This window comes from Erythrolamprus reginae, chromosome Z (genome assembly GCF_031021105.1).
Source record: "Erythrolamprus reginae isolate rEryReg1 chromosome Z, rEryReg1.hap1, whole genome shotgun sequence".
NCBI lineage: Eukaryota > Metazoa > Chordata > Lepidosauria > Squamata > Dipsadidae > Erythrolamprus > Erythrolamprus reginae.
Genome location: NC_091963.1, coordinates 36,241,263 through 36,263,236, shown reverse-complemented (window position 1 = coordinate 36,263,236; position 21,974 = coordinate 36,241,263). Strand labels below are relative to the sequence as shown.

The 21,974-nt window shown below is 37.3% G+C and overlaps 1 long non-coding RNA gene across 1 annotated transcript; it reads right to left on the bottom strand.

The window, feature by feature from the left end:
• Positions 1-1,797: 1,797 nt before the first annotated feature.
• LOC139153712 (uncharacterized) lies at positions 1,798-16,723 on the bottom strand. The gene is made up of 3 exons (XR_011556873.1): positions 16,658-16,723; positions 15,726-15,768; positions 1,798-1,875 (listed from the first exon to the last, which is right to left on the bottom strand). It is a non-coding gene; the product is annotated as an uncharacterized lncRNA (long non-coding RNA).
• Positions 16,724-21,974: the final 5,251 nt, after the last annotated feature.

Here is a 21,974-nt window from a genome sequence, read left to right as displayed (position 1 = left end):
GAGGGAAGAGAGGGGCATCTGTTTAGTTACTTGTGATGAATAAGAGGTCCCATTTCTTTTTTTTCAATTTTTTTTTATTATTTTTCATAAAATAGACAAACAGACATACATACATTCAACATAAAAGGTGGGGATATATTTTCCCCGCTTATCTCAAAAGTATGAAGTTCAGTACATAAAAAAGAATACATAATTGAATATATAATTGAATGTTAAAAAAAGATTTGTTAAACTTTTCATTCAAGAAAGTTCTTCTCATAATAATTCTTTGCATATAAACTAATTCTAATATATTTCAAAACCAAACTTAGTTTATCTAACGCTATTATAACCAAAACAATTTATACATTTGTATCTTAATATTCTATTGTTTTTTCTTATCTATCCATATATAAACTTTGTTCCATGTTTCATAAAATTTCGTATCATCTTGATCATTTAAGCGTCTTGTCATCATATCCATCTCGGCGCAGTCCAATATTTTTGTGATGACTTCTTCTTCTTTGGGGATATCCTCCCCTTTCCAATTTTGCGCATATATAATCCTAGCCGCAGTTAAAATATGTATAATTAAATATAAAATTTCTTTCTTATAGATCTGATTTGTAATTCCTAATAGATAGAATTCTGGGGTAATTTCTATATCTTGCTTTACTATTTCTTAATTAATAATTAAGAGGGCCCATTTCTAAGGGTCAGTGATCTGGAAAGTAAATATTGCCATTGTTGACTGTTAAGCTGTTCTTTTCTATCATATATGCAATGGAGATTAATAAATATATTATTCAGATATTGCAGAAAGGATTTTCCAGCCAACTTCCCTTCTCAAAAAAACTCTAATGAAATAGGTTTTTTCCTGAAACTTCCGCATTGTTGAGGGAAATGAGGCCCTCAGAGAATATGAATGTCAAACCTCGTCTGCAGAGAAGGAACTGAACACCTTGAAATATTTTCTGTTTACCGCCACTGCTTTTTATAATATTTGTTAATATCATTTGCCTTCAGGAGACATACGCTGAATTCATTCTGGCTTTTTCTTCGCACATGTCATATAATCTTTGTTGCAGAGATAATAGCAATTTTTGATACTTTGGCCTTTTCATTGTTCAGCAATTTGATAGCAATTCCCACTCTTAGCATTAATAACCTGTGGAGAAGTGAAACAGAGAGGTTGTTCAAAATATAAAGAATACAGAAATGGCTTAAATAACTAAGTCATTAGGATTCTGATAGCTTCTTTTCCATGACAAAGATAGTTATGAACAGAAGGAAATGGTATACTGTGCATGCATTCATTGGGAAAATGACTATAATGAGACCTGAAGAAGGAAATATTATGAATGCAAGCCATTTTCATTATTCTTTGGGGACAAGCATTTAAAGTTCATTCTATCCATCACAATATTTACCTTGCACAACTATCAATTTTTCTCTATCGTTGCAGTGAGTATACAGTGCTTTTTTCTTTTCTAGTCTTAAAGATATTTCTTTCAGGTGAGACACCTGCAGGAGGTTCAGAAAAGTCAAGATGGCAACTGTGGGCTTCCAATCAATGTCTATCCATTTTTAATGTGCAATGTATATTTTAAAAGTGGAGGGCTTCAATAAATAAAATAAATAATAAATAAAATTTCCTTAATCAGGCTGCTTGCTTGACTTTAGTAGCCCTCCACTCCACACTCTGCAAATCACAGGCAAAAAAACCTGGTGGATTGGTTCAATTGTCTGCTGCTCTTACCTCTTTTCTATCTCCCCTTATTATAAGCAGTTACCTATTTACATTTACAGAGAGAAATGGCTGAGATCTGGTAACGTCTAGTTGTGTTGGACCATGGAATACTGAAAGCCGCTGTCTTGAAACATCTGGAGGGCCTCCTGTAGGATAAGGATGGTATGACTTGACATAAGAAGAAAACTGAAATAATCAAAGTCACATATATTCTCATTCTCTCACACACATACACACACACACACACACACACAAAAGATTCAAATAATTTAACAACAGGTTCTGTGGGCATGTGACTGAGTAGGCATGCAATTGGCCTGGGCAGGTTGTCATGTGGCTGGGTGGGCATGGCCAGTTCTATGTCACTTATGTGTGTGGTACCTGTATGGGATCGACAGGCTTTGGGAGGGATTCCAGGTTCTCTGGGGCGACGAGAGGAAAGAAAGATCCTGTGTGTGTGTGTGTGTGTGTGTGTGTGTGTGTGTGTGTGTGTGTGTGTGCAATCTTTTCATAGGGGAAGGAAAGGTTCTGTTCCACTCGAAACAGAATATCCTACAAAAATATCCTACGAAAATAGACTAACAATCCTGGGTCTAGAAAGCCTAGAACTACGGTGCCTAAAATACGATTTGAGTATTGCCCACAAGATCATATGCTGCAACGTCCTACCGGTCAATGACTACTTCAGCTTCAACCGCAACAACACAAGAGTACACAACAGATTCAAACTTAATACAAACCGCTCCAAATTTGACTGTAAAAAATATGATTTCAACAATCGAGTTATCGAAGCGTGGAACTCATTACCGGACTCAATTGTGTCAACCCCTAACCCCCAACATTTCTCCCTTAGACTCTCCACGATTGACCTCTCCAGGTTCCTAAGAGGCCAGTAAGGGGCGTACATAAGTGCACTGGTGTGCCTTTTGTCCCCTGTCCAATTGTCTTTCCTTTCTTTCATCTATCATATATATTGTCTTCCTTTCATATATCCTCTCCTCTAAGTTCACTTTACCCTTATATATATTATCACATGTCTTTTTTTCTTCCTATGTATTTGTGTATTGGACAAAATGAATAAATAAATAAAAATAAATAGTGCAGGAGCGTGGCTCAGGCACATCCCTTATCACCGATCTCTGCCAATTATTTGCAGAGCAATTTCTCCCACGCTGGGTATTAGCCAAGGGAAAGCAGCAAAATCAGTTTTTATTCCTTTGCTAAAGCTGCCTTTCCCCTTTTCACATGTGATCGCCCAACAGTGGAGAGGAAGAAGGAGAAGGCGGCAACATGAGCCGCTCTGAATCTCCAGAGGGGGGCGGCATACAAATCTAATAAATAATAATAATAACATTCCCGCTGTTTCTGCTAGCCCCACAGATAATGCTAGCAGCTACCACTGCCCAGTGGTGAAATCCTCCTGGTTTGGCCTGGTTCAAGCAAGTAAGTAGTGGCAATGGCACATGGTTCAGGGAACCGGTAGTGATGGCAGCATAAGGCTCCACCCATCTGCCCTGACATCATCACTTCCTGGGTTTTTTTTAACCCTTTTTCCCTGCTGGTTTATCTGAAAGAGAGGGGAGGGAAGGGAGAAGGAAAGAGAGGGTGGGAGAGAGAGGGAGATGCTAAAGTGGGGGGGGGATCAGAACTCCATTTCTGTGAAGACAAAAAGGTCCCTGGCCAGTGGCTGGCAAACCACACTGGCCTAGGACTGCGTGACATCTGGCGTTCTCCTAAAAAAAGATACACTTCCTTATCAGTTGTGTATTTAATCTGGAGAGACCCCTAAATCGCACCTAGGCATTGTCCTTAGCATAAGCACAGCATGAACTGACCATGAGCTGACCGTGAACTTGCCATGCAATTGTTTAACCAATGATGTCCTGTAAAGGTGTACCCAATATCCAGTGAAATGTATGGTGAGGACAATAAAAAGGGGTGCATTCCTTTTGTACGGTGTGTCTTCCCACAAGATACCTTCTGCCTGCAGACTTTCATTTATACGCCAATACAACTTTCCTCAACTACAACAGCAGCTACAATAAAAGTGCTGTGGAAACTCTTTTCAACGCATGGACTGCCGGATGTGCTCGTATCTGACAATGGCCCACAATTAACCTCCAGACAAATGGAGGTCTTCCTGGCCGAACGAGGGATCCGACATGCACTAACATCGCCCCATTTTCCGGCCGCTAATGGCCGGGTTGAACGCATGGTGAGGGTCACAAAAGAAGCCCTTCACCGATCAGCACCTGGAGACTGGCAACAGCGGCTGGACGAATTTTTATTAGTTCAGCATATCACCCCTTTGGCCAGCACAAACAAAAGTCCAGCAGAACTTCTCATGGGAAGGAAACTCCGTTCCCAGCTGGACAGAATTCACCCAGAGTATTCCAAAAGGAAAGACAAGCCTACAACGGAACCAGAACGGATGTTTAAAACGGGCAACCCGGTTTATGCGAAAGACTTTGGCTCGAATCTCCGCTGGAGAGAGGGGACAATTGACCTAAAAACCGGCCCCAAATCATACATGGTCCAATTGGCCAATGGGAAAATTTGGCGGAAACACATAGACCAAATCAGAAAACGACAACAGCACAAAGGGCAAACCAGAAGGGCATTTTCTGAACTTCCAGTTTGTCCGTTGTGCTGTTTTTTTGCACTCAGGAGCTTCAGGAAACTTCCCTGAAGCCTATGGAGTGCAAAAAACAACACAATGACAAACCGGAAGTGCAGTTTTTGAACTGCTGGTCTGCCTGTTGTGCTGTTTTTTGCACTCTGGAGCTTCAGGAAGCTTCCCTGAACCTTCCAGAGTGCAAAAAACAGCACAGTGGCAAACCAGGAGTGCATTTTCCCTAACTTCTGTTTTTCACATTTGGATTTTTTTTCACCTACCAGGCTTCAGTAAGGCCTCTGCGGAGAGGGGCGGCATACAAATCTAAATAATAAATAAATAAATAAATAAATAAATAAATAAATAAATAAATAAATAAATGTGCGGGAGGGCAGTGCTGGGGGGGTGCGCATGCATGTGGGGAGGAGAGGTGTGGGCATATGCAAGCATGCTAGCATACCCACACACATCTTTTAGCAATCACTGCTCTATCGTTTTGAGGGGAGGAATTGAAACAATTTATGTCCAGGATGTGAGGGGTCATGGTCCTCTTTTAACATGTGCAGTGTACAGATCCTCAATGGAAGGTTAAATGATGGTACGTTGTTTAAAGTAGAGATTTGTTTAAAATAGAATGCGATAAGATCTTTGAAGGAAGGACTTTTTAACATAGAATTCTGAAACATTAATACTTAGACACCATTGTTAATATTCCTACTTGAATAAATATTCTTGGTCTAGGAAAGGTTTTTTAAAAGTACTTCTTGGATCAGGGACATTAATTTTCATGCCACTTTAATGTGTCATTTACATTTTAATAAGGAAACCAGTTCAGTTCAGATCCATTATAGTGTAGGCATTTTACATCCATGAATTAATTTTGTCTTCATTTTCCAAAATGACTCTTCACATCATTTGAAAGCAACTTTTAATTAAATCTACCAGGTAGTGGCATCATTATTACACCTGAAAGATTCAAAAGAAGGTGAATGCTAGATGGCCACAATAGTGAATTCTGTCCACCCGCCTTTTGAAGGCTGATCACCCTTAAACTAATGAAAATGAAGAGTGGGACAATATAGGACAGATCTAATTAAGATAATGAACTAGAGATTATGAGCATTACTACAGTGTGTCTGAAGAATTTTAATGGAACAGGTTAACAGAAGGTTAAGTAGACATTAAAGATATTTTATTTAAATGCAGGCAGAGAAAAATAAAATTTGATCTTTTAGAGCTAAATAATACGTAATAACAAAAGCTCCAAGTTTAATATATTTTACTTTTACAGAAAAATATTCATAACAATATATTAGTCAAATGAATATGCAAAATGTAAAATGATACAATGTAGGAAACATCTGAACAAACTGATGGTATTCAACACAACTGAATTACCAAGAATTTTAGCAGCCATCAAGTATGGGGCTTGCCGCTCTTCAGGGATACATATTTCTTGTGGCCCAGAAAACTAAATCTTCATTTTGGTCTTACTGGATTGGGAATGAAAATAAGCAATTTTTATGCACATTTGAATACATACGAATATGTATTACAATGTGTATACATATGAGTAACAGAAAAAAAGGAGGAAAGTTGTAAATTAAAAAATGTAAACCTTTGGCAGCAATAAGAAATTTCTTCTGTCCACCTGAGATATAAGTATCATTCCTCTTTTTCCTCTGTATCAAATAAACTTTTAAAATATACATTTTACTAACTATGCATGCATATATTCCATTTTGGCAACAAAGATATATAGGTGTATACATATTCACATGTATTTTAAGACATATTTTGATGGCTACTAAAAGGACATAGAAGTGTGTTTTTCATGGTTTGTCATTGCTTTCTGATCTGTTTTCTAGGATCCCAGCATAGCCTACTGTCCTTATGTCCCTTGATAGCTTTCCTAGCTAAATAAGCTTCTAAATAGTGAAGGTTCCTCCATGTACCTACTTATACATGAATTATATTTTTCAGAGGAGGGTTGTAGTGCAGAAAAGCCTAAGTAAATCTAAGTAATCAAGCCAAAAAACTAAGCATACTTTATTTAGACTATGAAATCACTTGAGAGTAACTGTTAGAAGAGGCATCAGAGCACAATCTTAGTTTCCTGGTTCAGATATAACGAACTTGGGAAAACAAAGTGACCTTCTATCTTTTCACCTTCTGGTTGGATGTAGTCAGATATTAATGAAATGTACCAAATATAAGTGACTAGGAAAATGTGTAAAATAAGGAAGATGATCTTGATGGAGATGATGATGATTATTATTATTATTGTTGTTGTTGTTATTATTATTATTATTATTATTTATTAGATTTGTATGCCGCCCCACTCCATAGACTTGTTTTCTAGATTATAAGAGAACACAGATTATAAGAGAACGAACATATTCAGACTGCAGAAGTAGAAAAAGAGGGAGGAGCCTTACATTTGCAAGGCTCTGTTTTTATAGTCACTCTCGGCAAAATATGTTTTAGCTTGGTGGTGGTGTTGATTTTCTGATCTGGTCTAAAAGGTGGGGCTTATAAAATATATTTTTCCCAATTGAGAACTTTTATTAGGTTTTGTTCAGATTTAAGATATTTTTCCAGTTTGGGGGACAAATAGTCCAATTTATGGGAGCCCATCTGAACTAAATCTGATGAACTATTTGTGTTCATCAGTTCAGAGTTGTAAAAATACTATCAAAATAATTGAGGCAGACAGGTGAGATTAAAAGAAATAATATTATGAATTGTATTCTATCATATACTATTGTAAGCAGCCCTGAGTCCTTCGGGATTGAAGTCAAATTAAATAAATAAATAAATTCTAAAATTAATATATTATTATTCATTTATTCTAAAATTATGGAAATTGCATGAAAAACAACTAGAGTGGGCATTGATTAGTCAACTCTGTTAATTGTCATGCCAATGCTAGCAATTCTGTAATTGTACCTACCTACCAATGATTCTATCTTGAGATGAAATTTTCTTATTATATTCCGTGCCATATATATCTTATATATATCAGAATTTGGTGAATGATGCTCTTCCAGTCACTTTCATTCAGAGAGAAATGCAATGTATTTTTAAGAGATATTGCCATTTGATTACTATATTATCTCGGCTGTTATAATGATCTCAAGTATGTTCTTATATACTTTTTAAACATTTGAAAAACAATCTTGTTAAAATGAGTCAAAGTTTTAACATAACTAAATTACTAGTCTTTTTTAAAAAAATTGGATGTGACACTCCAAAATAATGTATAGCAATTATCATCTTATTTTGTAGAACCAAGTTTTATTTTTTCAGCCATTCTTACATACAGTAAATGATCTGGGATTTTAGAAAGCTTCTGTAAAAAAAATATAGAACATACTTCTGTGGCACTGTATATAACAGTGATGGTGGACCTTTTTTGGTTTGCATGCCAAAAGAGTGTGGAGTGGTGCTAGCATGCATTCACCATCCCACACCCCTTCCCTCCCCCCATGCATGTGCACCCGACCTGTGCTGCTCCCCCCAAACATGTGCACAAGTCTTACTGAAGCTTGGTAGGAGAAAATGCACTTCCGTTTTGCCATTGTCCTGTTTCTTTGCACTCCAGAGGGTTCAGGGTAACTTCCTGAAGCTCTGGAGTGCAAAAAACAGCACAATGGGCAAACCAGAAGTTTGGAAAATGCACTTCTGATTTGCCCATTGCACTGTTTTTGGCACACCAGGCTTCAGGAAGCCTCCCTGAACCGTCCAGAGCGCAAAACCCCCCCAGCACAACAGCTAACTGGAAATGTGTTTTTCCAAACTTCCAGTTTGTCCATTGGGTGATTTTTCCCCCTCCCCAGGGCTTCAGCGAAGCTTCCTTGAAGCATCCGGAGGATGAAACGGGCTCTCCCAAGGCCTAAAATCAGCTGGCCAGGGTACACATGCATGAGGGAGCTGACACAGGGCGTGCCCTCCGATATGACTCTGTGTCCCACCTGTGGTACGCATGCCATAGGGTATATAGGATTGTTATCTAGAGTCCAGGATATTGTGTAATATTTTTCTATTGGTTCATCCTAAAATATTATCTTGACAAAACTGTCAAGAGGATCAGATGAATATGTGAGATGATACAGATTTGTATATGCTAGCCAAACCTCATTTTAATTTTTTTTTTTACCCTGATTTTATTGTGTTTACAAATACCTTAAGGCAGTGAACATATCCAATGCTCCTTCCTTTTCCTATTTTCCCCACAATAACCCCATGAAGAGATGCCCAGAGTCTCCTAGCTGGCTTTCAGGACTAAAACAGTTTCTTGGTTTACAGCCTGGTGACTTAACCATTAGACTAAGTAAAATATTTAATATTGTAAGCTATATTCTGAATATTGATCATAGAGGATCTTGGTGACAGTGATATACATACACAGAACTTTGGATGGAATTTTGTGTGTAATTATGGTCATAAGTTGAAAACTATCGATAATTTGCCACCAAATGTTATCAGAAGAAAATATAAAAACAGTAAGGATCTTCATTGACTTAATTGTAAAAAAACTAACTGAATCCAGCCAGGAATTGATGCAACAGTAATACAAGGAAAATTATTGTATGGATGTAAAACAATACATACATTTTAAAAATCTAATGTTTCAGACATTTTTTGTGATTGCACATGATTACTTCCTTTGTAATGAAAATTTATATTGCCTTTTGCATTTAAATTATTTTTATTATCTAAAGATATTTATTTTAAAACAAATTAAACGAGCTTCCGTAGGGAGAGGTTTTGCTACATCACTTTGAAGATGTATATCTGTGGCCAATTACATGAAAGAAAAGTTGTTCAGGAAACAGGTAAGTCTGGAGATAAAGTTATGAGCTATGATTCAGAAACCTCTTTGTTTTCTATTTGCCTTTTGGGCCCTGTCTGGAGTAAGACATATTTCATTTAAGGGCAAGGGGAGGGCTTATCTTTTGCCCTGAGTTCCAAAAATGTAGATAACCCATCTCACCATTATCCAGTTTTTGCAATCCAAATTGGACAGCTTTAAGTGATCTTGTGAACTTTTCTAATAATATAAAATGTAATGGTTATAGTTCTGAGGCCATTGAAAAAGTTTGTAATTATTTACCCTGAATGGTTAATGATAAATGCAGCAGTGAACCAGTTTAATCAAAGCTCATAATACTAATTGCTTGAGCTCAAATGCCAAGGGAGCTCCTAACCAGAATGAGTTTTGATGAACTCAGGCCTATAGTATTCCCGTGGGCCCATAATTCCACATTTTTGCACTAGAAACAAAGCAAAGTCAACTAATGATCTTTTTGGGTCCTATATGTAGCTTAATATATGCTTTCCTTTAATATATTTTTGAAGCAATTGCTCCTTTTCTGTGAGAAGTCAGTAAAGATGCTGAGAAAAAAAATTATTCAGAGAATTGGAGGACAAAATTCTATTAACTAATGAAAGTTGAATAGCATTCATGGCTGTGGAGCTCAATAAAATATCCACATTTTTAGCAAAATGAGAGCCTTTATTTTCAGGATTGTAATTTTACTTCCACTACATGGAAAATGGTATCCAGCAGACAAACCCCGATATCTGCTGTTGCTCCATCTTTTCAGCAATAATGGACCACATTCAATGAAGACTTGATAGATGTTGGAAAGTATCCTTGAAGATTTTTTCTATATTAAAATTACTGGTATTATGTATGTTTTTTTAAAAAAATAATAAGGTTAATATCTTTAAAGAAATTCATCCTTCTGATAATTAGCCCACTGTCCATTATTTTGGTAAAAGAATATTTTATTGATATTCTGGATCCCTCTGGAATCAACTCCCCCTGAGATTAGGATTGCCCCACCCTCCTTGCCTTTCGTAATCTCCTTAAAACCCACCTCTGTCATCAGGCATGGGGAAATTGATTCCCCTGGGCCATTTCCGTTTTATTTATGGTTTGTATGAGATGTATGATTGTTTTTTATATTAAGGGTTTTAAACTGTTTTAATTATTGGATTTGTACTGTTTTTGTTGTTGTGAGCCGCCCAGAGTCTTCGGAGAGGGGCGGCATACGAATCGAATAAATTATTAACCTATAAGGTAAGAACTGGGAAGATCATTAGGACCTAGTTAGGGCTGAGGGGAAAATGCTTTGAAAAAAGCTACATGCAAAGTATAAGACACACTCAAATTTTCAGCCTCTTTTAGGGAGGAAAAGGGTGCATTTTATACTCTGAAAAATACGGTATGTTAATGACCATTAGACATTGACATTTCCATTATTTGAACAATATATTAATCTTTGCAGCATTAAGCATTGCAAAGTCAATCCACATCTTTCAATACCAGCTACAGCATGAAATAACAATGTACTTGGGAAATTAAGTACTTCAGTGTAAGGCTATAAACTAACTCATGATGCATAATTATGATTAGTGAACATGATTCAAATTATGAATGTCAATTGCTAATATAGAAGGAGTGGCAGAACAAAACTGAAAAAACAAAACAGTTGATGGAGATCCTGCCTAAATTCTTATCAGCTGCTCAAGAAACAAACTCTGAAACAGAGTTTATTCTATAGATTTCAAATACCACTGCGAGTTATTTTAGTTTTGCTCTATTTTGTCAGGGTAATGATGATTTAACAGCTGATCAGTTGCTATAATATTGTAATACTGTAATGCAGATGCAATGGTAGCAATGAATCAGCAGGGTTATTTGACTGTTACCAATCTAAGAGGCTGCTTTATAAGAGAGGTCCTTTGAAGGTGTCTCTGTGTGCTTTCGTGCTATAATTGATATCTGATTGTCTGTGTTTGCCTAGTTACGGGGTAGGCAAAGTTGGCTCTTCTATGACTTGTGGACTTCAACTCCCAGAATTCCTGAGTCAATCATGCTAGCTCAGGAATTCTGGGAGTTGAAGTCCACATGTCATGGAAGAGCCAACTTTGCCTACCCCTGGGACCCTAGTACATGTTCAGCGATGGGTTGCTCCCAGTTCAGCCCAGCTCAGTAAACCGGTAGCGGTAATAGCTCTGCCCATCTGCCTGGGAAATTTTTGCACATGTGCAAAAGTAGCATGTGCACACAAATCAAGAATGCATCACTGACATATACGTATATATTCCTATTTGAAAGACAGACTTCTGTTTACTATATTTTGTTCCTGGACTTCTAAAAATAGTCACACTGTGTGCACTTTGACATACTTTATGTCTTATTTGAGTGTACATCTGTTTATGCTAATTCTAGATTATGAGAATGATTACCCCATTTTGAGAATATTAGGATAGAGAAGGCTGCAGTGACTTGCTGTCTTTTAAATAATGCCAAACATTTATGGTAGCTAGTAGCGTCATCTCCTTCTTCACTAGAAAATGATAAATTACCTGTTTCATGTCATTTCCTGAACTATCCATTTTTACTTTGCAAGGTCTACCTTGCTGACAAACAGAACATACTGTTTATATATTGTGGGGGCAGTTAGCCTTCTGCTTATTTGCATGTTTTTCCTTTCTTTCATTTTGTTAATATATGAATTAATTGAAAACCTTACTTGATATATTATTACGGAATAGACAAGTGCTAATATAGTTCAATGTTATGTCCCACAAATAATTTATACAACTATTTTTCTAAAGTTATACAAGCAGTTATTTCAGTTTAACTATTGAGACAGAAATTCATTATTTGGCATCATGTAGAACTATTCCTAAAGAAAATATTATATTATTTAAATTCTTTGGGATGCTTTTTGACACAGGGCCAGATACATTATTGTATTAACTGAAATTAACATACCCATCAAATATGTCTTTATACTACCTGTCAATAGTGAAAATACTTTCATAGCCCTTATTTAATATTGAGTTGGGAATCTGTGGTCCTCCACATGTCACTTAACTCCAATCCCATTAGATCAAGTCCCCAGAGTTCTCCTATTTCTGCTTTTATTCTATTCCCTTTAAGGAACTTTAAGCAGCTTCCAGGAGCCAGCAAAAGGATGGGATTGCACTTCCTTTCAGTGAGCAAATGAACTGCCTCTAAGCTTTCCAGACTGCAAAACTGGAACTTTTATTCGGGTTGCATTGCAACTGACCTCAAAATAACTTGGCTTGGCTGTCAAAATCAATGGACACCATGAGAGCAGAGAGATCAAAAACTGCTTTTGAACTGGTGCATAGTCCTCATACAGAAGTGCCAACAGAATTTCTATAATGGGTAGTATTTTGTGTATGCTGCAGAATTGTAGTGGGTAAAAAGAGCCACCAGATGTCACTCTTGCTGCATACAAATTGCATTTTACAGACTCAGATTAATTCGCTTAAAACAGGAGAGCCTCGCAAGTTGAATTTTATGTCAGCTATAAAAGTTTAAATGCTTTGGATATTACCTCTGGAGGGGCCAAGAGGCAAAAAAAAAAGCAGTATGCTCCTCCCATATTTTGGCATACTAGGGGGATTCGACAGAAAACACACACACACACAAACACACACACACACATATATTTACATGTACGTAGACATGCATATTACATAATGAAATACAGTCAACCCTGCAAGCTGATAATGTATAATTATTTATATGGAAATGTCTATGAAACCACTATAATTAAAATAATGACCTAATACATATATGTATTGAATTTAATGGGATTGTACTGCATAAGATATAAACTATACCCAGTTTTCATTGAGGTAAGAGAATACTCATACATTCATGCAAGCTGTCATGAGTCTTTGTTATTTTATTTATTTTATTTATTTATTTATTTTATTATTTTATTTATTCATTTGTCCAATACACAAATACATAGGAAGAAAAATAGACATGTAGTAATATATATAAGGGTAAAAGTGAACTTAGAGGAGAGGATATATGAAAGAAAAAAAATATATATGATAAGTGAGAGAAAGGAAAGACAATTGGACAGGGGACGAAAGGCGCACCAGTGCACTTATGTTAATATAAGAACAGATGGAAACAGAAGAAAATATGATGCGCATATATTTTATTCCAAATGAAATTTAGGTTATAGTATTTATAGACTATATTTCTTTTTATATAGTCTGTCACAAGCACTCAGTGAAGGGCTACCAAAAAGTTTACTACCACACTGTGGGCGTGGCTTATGCATTTTCTTTCAATATCTTTCAGTGCAAATTGGGTGCTCTGGGGTGGAGCTTCATTTTTACTAGCCCACTGCACTCCCTGCTGTCCGGCCAGTAGCCCACCCCTGCAAGCACTCCAGTGGAAATAAATAATACAACCATGAAGTCATGTTCTTAATGCAAGGACTTTCAATAGATATGTTCCTGGTGACTTCAGATAAAGAATTAAGCAAGAATACATGAAGTCGGGAAATCGTATTGCACAATTTTTAAACATTAAGAATAAATTTAACTAAATTTGGATGATTACTGATGCTGAAATTACATTCTCAAGAGGAAGATGAATCAAAACAGCAGTTTTATGATAAATGCAGTAAAATGAATCAACCATAACAAAAAAGTGGCCGTAATATTCTTAGATATAGAAAAAATTTACACAAATTTTAAATAAAATGAATCCAGAAGAATTTATAATTTTGGATCAATAGTACAAGTAGTCCTCAACTAACAACAAGTCTGCAGATGGAGATATTCCATTCTGTTCATTTAGTGACCATTGAAAATTACAATGGCACTGAAAAATGTGGCTTATAACTAGGGGTGGGCTACTGCCCAGATGGAGGGGAACGCAGTGGGGTAGTGAAAATGGAACTCCTCCCCAGAGCACCCAATTTGCACTGAAAGATGTTGAAAGATGTTGAAAGAAAATGCAGGGCGTCCTGCATAAGCTACGCCCACAGTATGGTAGTAAATATTTTGGTAACCCTTCGCTGCTTATGACCATTTTTCACAATTACAACCTCTGCAGCATCCCCATGATCATGTGATCAAAATTCAGATGCAAAATCCAAGGTCGTGCTTGCACGAACTTCTCACAAGCAAAGACAATGGGAAAACCAGATTAACTTAACAACTGGGTTACTAACTTACCAACTGTAGTGATTCGTTTGACAACTGTGGTAAGAAAGGTCGTAAAGTGGCGCAAAACTCACTTAACAAATGTCTTAGTTAACAACAGAAATTTTGGCCTCAGTTGTGATCAAAAGTCATGGACTACTTGCAATGATTACAGCAATCCGAAAATTCTAAAGGTTTTGCAGTAAATAAAGATAAAGGCAAATTCAAACATTTGGAATGATACTCCTTTTAGGAAAATAGTTAGGAAATAAATAAAAAATAGAAGAATACTAACAATATTTATTATCTTGCTTTTTGTATCTTTAATCTAGTGTTTAAGCAATTTGTCAATGCCTATGCAATTTTAAAAAAAAAATTCAGGCAGTTTCTGTATGTTATACTTGCACTTGAATTTTCTTTCAGAACTGGCAGTAGGGTCACATTTCTCAAAGTCACCTCTCTTATGATTTCTACAAAGCTCCAACACTTGCAGTTCCTCCTGCTTTCATTCAGTGTCTGCTATCTGAAACAGACACTTCATCAGTCAAAAGAAGGGTTCTCCAACTTTGGCAACTTTAAGACTTGTGGACTTCAACTCCCAATTTGAAGTCCACACGTCTTAAAGTTGCCAAAGTTAGAATCCCTGATCTAAAGGATGTTTTTCTCAACCAAACAGAGTTCTAAACTACTTTAAATAAATGCTGCCATCATGTTTAGATTCTGAGGACAAATACAACAATGTGAACCTATAAATCTAGCAACATTCTTCAAGAGCCGGGGTGGCGCAGCAGGTAGAGTGCTGTACTACAGACCACTGAAGCTGACTGTAGATCTGTAGGTCAGCGGTTCAAATCTCATCACCGGCTCAAGGTTGACTCAGCCTTCCATCCTTCCAAGGTGGGTAAAATTAGGACCCAGATTGTGGGGCTCTGTTAAAAAGTGCTATTGCTAACATGTCTAAGTCTAAGGAGAAAGGCAGCATAAAAATTGAATAAACAAACAAACAAATTTCCTGATGGCTGCTGTATATATTCTACTTATTGAAATTACAGTGCAAGATTATGGATTCAAAATAAAAACATTAATAGATACGTGGGTTGTAAGTTATTGCAAATTTTCAATTTTCAGCCAATTATTTCATTTGTTATTTATTTGGTTGCCCATTTCTGAAAAAACTCTAGGCAGTATACTACAATCGATAAAACAGAAAAGATATAAAAACAATCACTATAGAAATACAAGGTCATTAAATTGAAGAAAAAATATATAAAAATGAAAATATTTTACAAACATTGCAGATTGCATTATTATGATGCAATTGCTCTCTAAAACCATAATTGTTTCTTCATGTAACAATTATACACTCCAGGATTTCTTACTCACTGATGCTTAGTGGGTCTTTTGTTGTCCTTCTTTGGTATTATTTCTAGAAGGATATAGAAAATAAACATAGTCACTTCAATAAATTAAAGGAAAAGTTGCCTTTGAATAGACCTCAACTCTAAGTTCCTGGACTTTTGCAACTATTTTGAAGCAGATTGAATTGCTTGTTCCAGAATGTTTTTCAACTTTCTAGACTAGTTTACAATATCTTGATTGTACCTTTATTAATATTATTAAATTAATATTAACAATCCCAAACCTATGTAACCAATCAACTCAGCCAAAGTGTTGTCAGCTGCTGTGGTTTTGAAAGCCAACCTCAATGTTGAGAAATAGTGCAAGTTTTTAGTTTTAAAAATGATTAGTCATCCCAAATCCTCAGATATCCAGACTTCTTGAAAAATAAAAAGAGAGGAAGAGCCAGAAAGCAGTACAGGAAATTGTGTTCACATAGTATCTGAAACTAATAGATACAAATTAATTGTATGCTATTTATTGCATATAGGCTACATTCACACCATTGCTCAAGTCAAGTCATTTTTAGATCTAGAGTTGTACAAAACTATAATTAAGGAAAAATGACTTAATAACTGTTGTTTAGAATGAGCTGCTGCTTGGCATCCATTTCCTAACAGATTTAATAAGCAAGCCTGGAAACACTGACTGTTAGAAATCTACAGTATGAATGAAGAATAAACTTGTAATGTAGAAACAAATACAGCAGATTTATGTCCAATGCATTGACACAGATATGGTTTAATTCTTGCATTGAGTATAATGTAATTTCCCCCCTTTCTATATATTTATTTATTTATTCAATTTTTATGCTGCCCTTCTTCTTAGACTAAGGGCGGCTTACAACATATTAGCAATAGCACTTTTTTACAGAGCCAGCACATTGCCCCCACAATCCGGGTCCACATTTTACCCACCTCGGAAGGATGGAAGGCTGAGTCAACCTTGAGCCGGTGATGAGATTTGAACCGCTGACCTACAGATCTACAGTCAGCTTCAGTGGCCTGCAGTATAGCACTCTACCTGCTGCGCCACCCCGGCTCTTATATAGTTTCTTCGGCATACAAATCTAATAAATAAATCAAATTTAACACATGGCTTAGCACTTATGCAAATACAGCTGTGATTTGTTTGCTAAATTACAAAAATCTGCCATTTCTACCTGTACTTGTTACAAAAACTACTTATGTTTTAACAGATTCTTCTGATTGAATATTAGTATTGTGATAATAGCAATTTTGATTTTTTGGGGGGCAAGTTCAAAAATAGAATCTAAGCATCTCACACTGCATAGTCATTTTTATGAGATATCATATAAATGTGAAAAATAAACAAATAACTACTTATTTCTGGAGCATTTCTTTGGCTGGACCAAGTTCCACCAGCCACAGAAGATAAGAACTTGGCTTTTCTAGTGAGCAGAAACCCATAAAACAACAGTAAAACTAAGAAAATGTATATACAGTTAGACCTCGTCTTACGAACTTAATTCGTTCCGTGACCAGGTTCGTAAGATGAAAAGTTCGTAAGATGAAGCAATTTTTCCCATAGGAATCAATGTAAAAGCAAATAATGCATGCAACCCCATTCCAAAAGTCACCCCTTTTGCCTTGCGTCGCTGGGAATCCCCGCCTCCGGACTTCCATTGTCAGCCGAAGCACGGGGATTCCCAAGGCTACCCTCGTTGGGAAACCCCACCTCCGGACTTCCGTTGTCAGCCAAAGTGTGGGGATTGCCCTGAGGTTCCCCTCGCTGGGATGCAAAGCAGTACTGGCAAAAATGAAGGGGAGCCTCAGGGGAATCCCCGCACTTCGGCTGACAACGGAGGTCCAGAGGTGGGGTTTCCCAGCGAGGGGAACCTCAGGGGAATCCCCGCGCTTCAGCTGACAACAGAAGTCCAGAGGCGGGGCATCCCAGTGATGGCGGCTCGGGTTCGTAAGGTGAAAATAGTCCAGAAGAAGAGGCAAAAAAATCTTAAACACCGGGCTCGTATCATGAAAAGTTCATAGGAAGAGGAGTTCGTAAGACAAGGTATCACTGTATTTTCATTTTCTTCCTCTTTGGACCCCTTCACTTCACCTTCAGAATTCCAATTCCAACATTTGTTCCAACTGATTGGAACATATTATAATCTCTGGGAGAAAACCTATAATTAAGTTCTTTTAAATCAAATTTAATTTGTATCCTTACTCTACCACTTCTTAGGATGTAGGCCTTGTTATTTGATTCAAGGGAGAAATGCTACCCTGAGGACAAAAAAGTTTATATGCCACTCGTTTAAATCTTCTGGTACGCATTATTTATTTGAAATGTGTAGAGAAATAACAGATAATTTTCTCTCCCTCTCTTTAAATGTTCTGGAATTAAATATAATATACAGGGATACTTTGCATGATGCCCTGTGTCCCACACAGAGTAGTAAATATAGCTTTCTAAAATCTAGTCAAAATAGATCATCTGTCCTCTTTTTTTAAGTCTAGAGAAGTAGAGGATGAAAAAAATCCAAATCATTAGAGAAAGTAATAAATATTCTACACGGTGCATGAGACAACCCCTATTAAAGTTCTGGTTCTTTTGTGACAGGTGATCTCTGCACTTTAAAAGACAGAAATTGCCCTTGAAAATACGTAGCAGATTGATACATATTTTGAAGAAATGACAATTTTACCAGAGTCAGATAAAATTGCAGCCACTTTTCCCAATTCAGCAAAGGTGCACAAGATAGCAAGCAATACTTGTACTTAGAAATGGATTTACAAAGACTATTTTCTATACCAATTGATAGTTTTTTAGAACACAAACCATCATTTTTCTTCTTTAAGCAAGTACAGTACGATTTCTTGACAGATAGACAGTGAAGCTTGTCAGCAGATAAGAGACTTCCAAATTGATACTTAGCAACCCACCAAATAACTTCCTGTCTAGAGACAGAAGTAAAAGGATATCTTTATCAAATTCATGACTACATGGATTTTATGGTTGCCAGTCTACTTTAAAATGTTGATTAATCATATTCATTTCTCTAGTTAAAATAAATGTGCATTTTTTAAAAAAATTGGAAAAAACTTACAATATATACAAAAATTGTTTCAATAGATATCATTTTCTAATACTAAACAATTCAAGACTCAAAAATGGAGAAATGTGCTTTTGACTTATACTCCTAACACTTCGCATTTAATTCTCCTACTTAGAATAAAAGCAATTTTTATGAAACTCATCCAAAAACAGATAAAGTGCATAGATCTACATTTAACCAAAAACTGTACATATAAACTCTGCTATCGGGATACATTTATTTAAATTAGTAGGGTCACTTGTAATTTGAAATCCAATTGACTCTCAGATTTTGTTCTTATTTCTCTAAAATAGATGCAAACACTGAATTAGCAAATAGTAAAACCTTATGTCTCAGGGAAATACAGAATGCTCGTTCATAGGAGAAAAACTAAAATAAGAAGATAGTGCAGTGGTTCCCAACCTTTTTTTGCCATTGCCCCACCTAAGCATCTCTCAAATCCTGATGTCCCCCTACCTCCATGACATATAGTTCTTATTATTCAAAAAGTGAACTGCTCACATGGAGGAAGCCTAAAAGGCCATTAATTTGGTTTAAACAAGGTTCCATTTGCCCCCGTCAAAAATCAAATTGTCCCCCTGTGGCACTGCACCCCCACATTGTGAAACAGGGAGGTAGAGCATCATCTTGTTCAACTTTCAGCTGGGAATGATTGTGTCACTCTTCTCAAATTCCCTGTTAGATTGCGTGGGAATGCAAAGCCAAGATGTAGGAGCAGTTCAGTACCTTTATTTAGCAGTAGCTGAAAGTAACACAGAATGCCAGCAAGCTACAGGGAAGGCTGTCCTGTAGCCAGCTGACCAATAACAGTTTATTTCTCCTGTTGCTAGACTAGCCAATCAGTGGCAGCTATGCGAATTCATGCCACATACAGCCATACATAACATGTGCATTCTAGAAATGTCCATGAAAGCGCCACCATATTGATTTGAGATGACATAAAAAATTTAGGAAGAAAATTTGCAATATGAGAATAATGAGGATTGACTTTATATTCTTGTTATTTAGTTTTCCAAAAATGAAATAGTTAAGTATGTTAACAGAGATTGATACCACATAGATAAACAAATTCTGTAGAAAACTGGCTTTTAAAATACTAAAATCCATACCCAAACCAAATCAAAGCAAGCATCCAGTTGCAACCCAATAATACTTATGAACTTTACAAGTCTAACATTTAACAGTTTTGAGTTAATATAGTTAAGGGATGATTGGCTCACATTGATGTAGAAATGCTCAGATTGATTGCAACCCAGAATTTTATATAAGTTCAAACCACAAAGTTTATTCCAACAAATTTATCCCAAACTATAAATACAATTTTACTTGTTGTAACCACATGTGAGCCATCGGGTGCAATTCTATCAGTAATGATTTTCAATTGTGTCTCTCCCATCATCACATCCAAGCAATGTTGTAAATATTATGTTCCACTGTCTGTGATTGTGATTTGGCATAATGTTTTGAAAGATTTGATTCAATTTTGACAATTGATAAATGATTGTGGGTCTCCTTATCCCAGAATGGAATATTTCCATCTCTTGCCTATGTGTGTGTTGCACTTTCTTATTCTGAGCAATTGGAAGTTCCGTTTGATTCACAGTTTCTGTTTGAAGAGCATGTGACAATCATGGCCAAGAGGACTTCAATTCTATCAAATGAACCTTTACCTGCACCTGGGAGAACTGCTCATGGTTACTCAGTAATGTTGGTTAGACTATCACATGTGCTCTACATGGGGTTTTCCATGAAGACCATCTGGATGCTGCAAATGGACCAGAATGCAGAGGCATGGTAATTATGGGCCTCTATATCACTGTTTTCCAACCAGGGTTCCGTGGAACCCAAGGGTTCTTGCAAAGGCCAGTGAGGGGTTCCGCAACTTAATAAAAAGGCAAGGCAGTCCCCTCCCTTCAATCACGCCCGCTTCTGCAGCGGCACATCCTCTTCTTCCATCTCATGTCCAGTAGATCAATCATGCTCAGCAGTAGTAGCTGTCAAGCAGGAGTGGCAGTGGTGGCGGCATTGGTGCTGACAGCAGCAGCAGCACCCCTCTAGCCCCTCGCTGCAGTGGTGGGGCCAAAGCATGGGCTGCAGCAGCAGCAGGAGGATGAGAAAGAAGAAGAGGCGGGAGCGGTTGCCTCTCCAGCACCTCCGATGCGGAGCTTCCCAATCCAGGGCCAAGGCGCGTCAGGCGGCTCAAGGTTCTCTCCCACTTCTCCACGCGTCTCCTTCCCACACCTGTGTACATGCCGCCATGCTCGGCCAAGTGGCCAACTCGTTATCTCCCTTTTCCCTGCACAGGGCACTGAAAGAGCATGCCCTACTACACCTCTCACGCTCAGGGCCTGAGAGGGCAGGAGAAGAGGAAGGTGGAGCGGAAGGCATTCACTCTGGCTTTGCCTTCACTGCAACCTTCCCACCAGCCCCCACACCCACCAAAAAATGGGTAGGGAAAGGGGGTGGAATGGAGCGAACAGCCTCCACTTATTGCCCCATTCAGGCCCAGCACTCCCGGTGAGGGTACGCAGCACAGCCCTCTCTCTCTCTCTCCCTCTCTCTCTCTCTCTCTCTCTCTCTCTCACTCACTCACACGCACACACACTCTCTCTCTGCTACTCCGCAGCCATGGACCCCACGCAGTAGCAGCACTTGCTGATTCTGCCTCCATCCTCTAAGGCTGCATTACTATTAGTCTTCTCATCATTCCTATCACCAATCTCCCACTTATGACTATGACTGTAACTTGTTGCTTGTATCCTTATGATTTATATTGATTGTTTCTTGATTGCTTATTTGACCCCTATGACAATCATTAAGTGTTGTACAACATGATTCTTGACAAATGTATCTTTTTTTATGTACACTGACAGCATATGCACCAAAGACAAATTCCTTGTGTGTCCAATCACACTTGGCCAATAAGAGAATTCTATTTCAGCTTCAGGATGGACAGTTTAATGCAGTGTTTTTCAACCAGGGTTCCGCCAGAAATCTGACGACACCAAAGGGTTCCCTTGAAGAAAAAAGGTTGAAAAACACTGCTCTATATATTCACTTCTAGTTTGCTAATTGCACAGAATCCTAGTAGGCTACTCAATGTAATTCAAGGTGTTGATTATCACTTATAAAGCCTAAAGAAATTAATATGTACA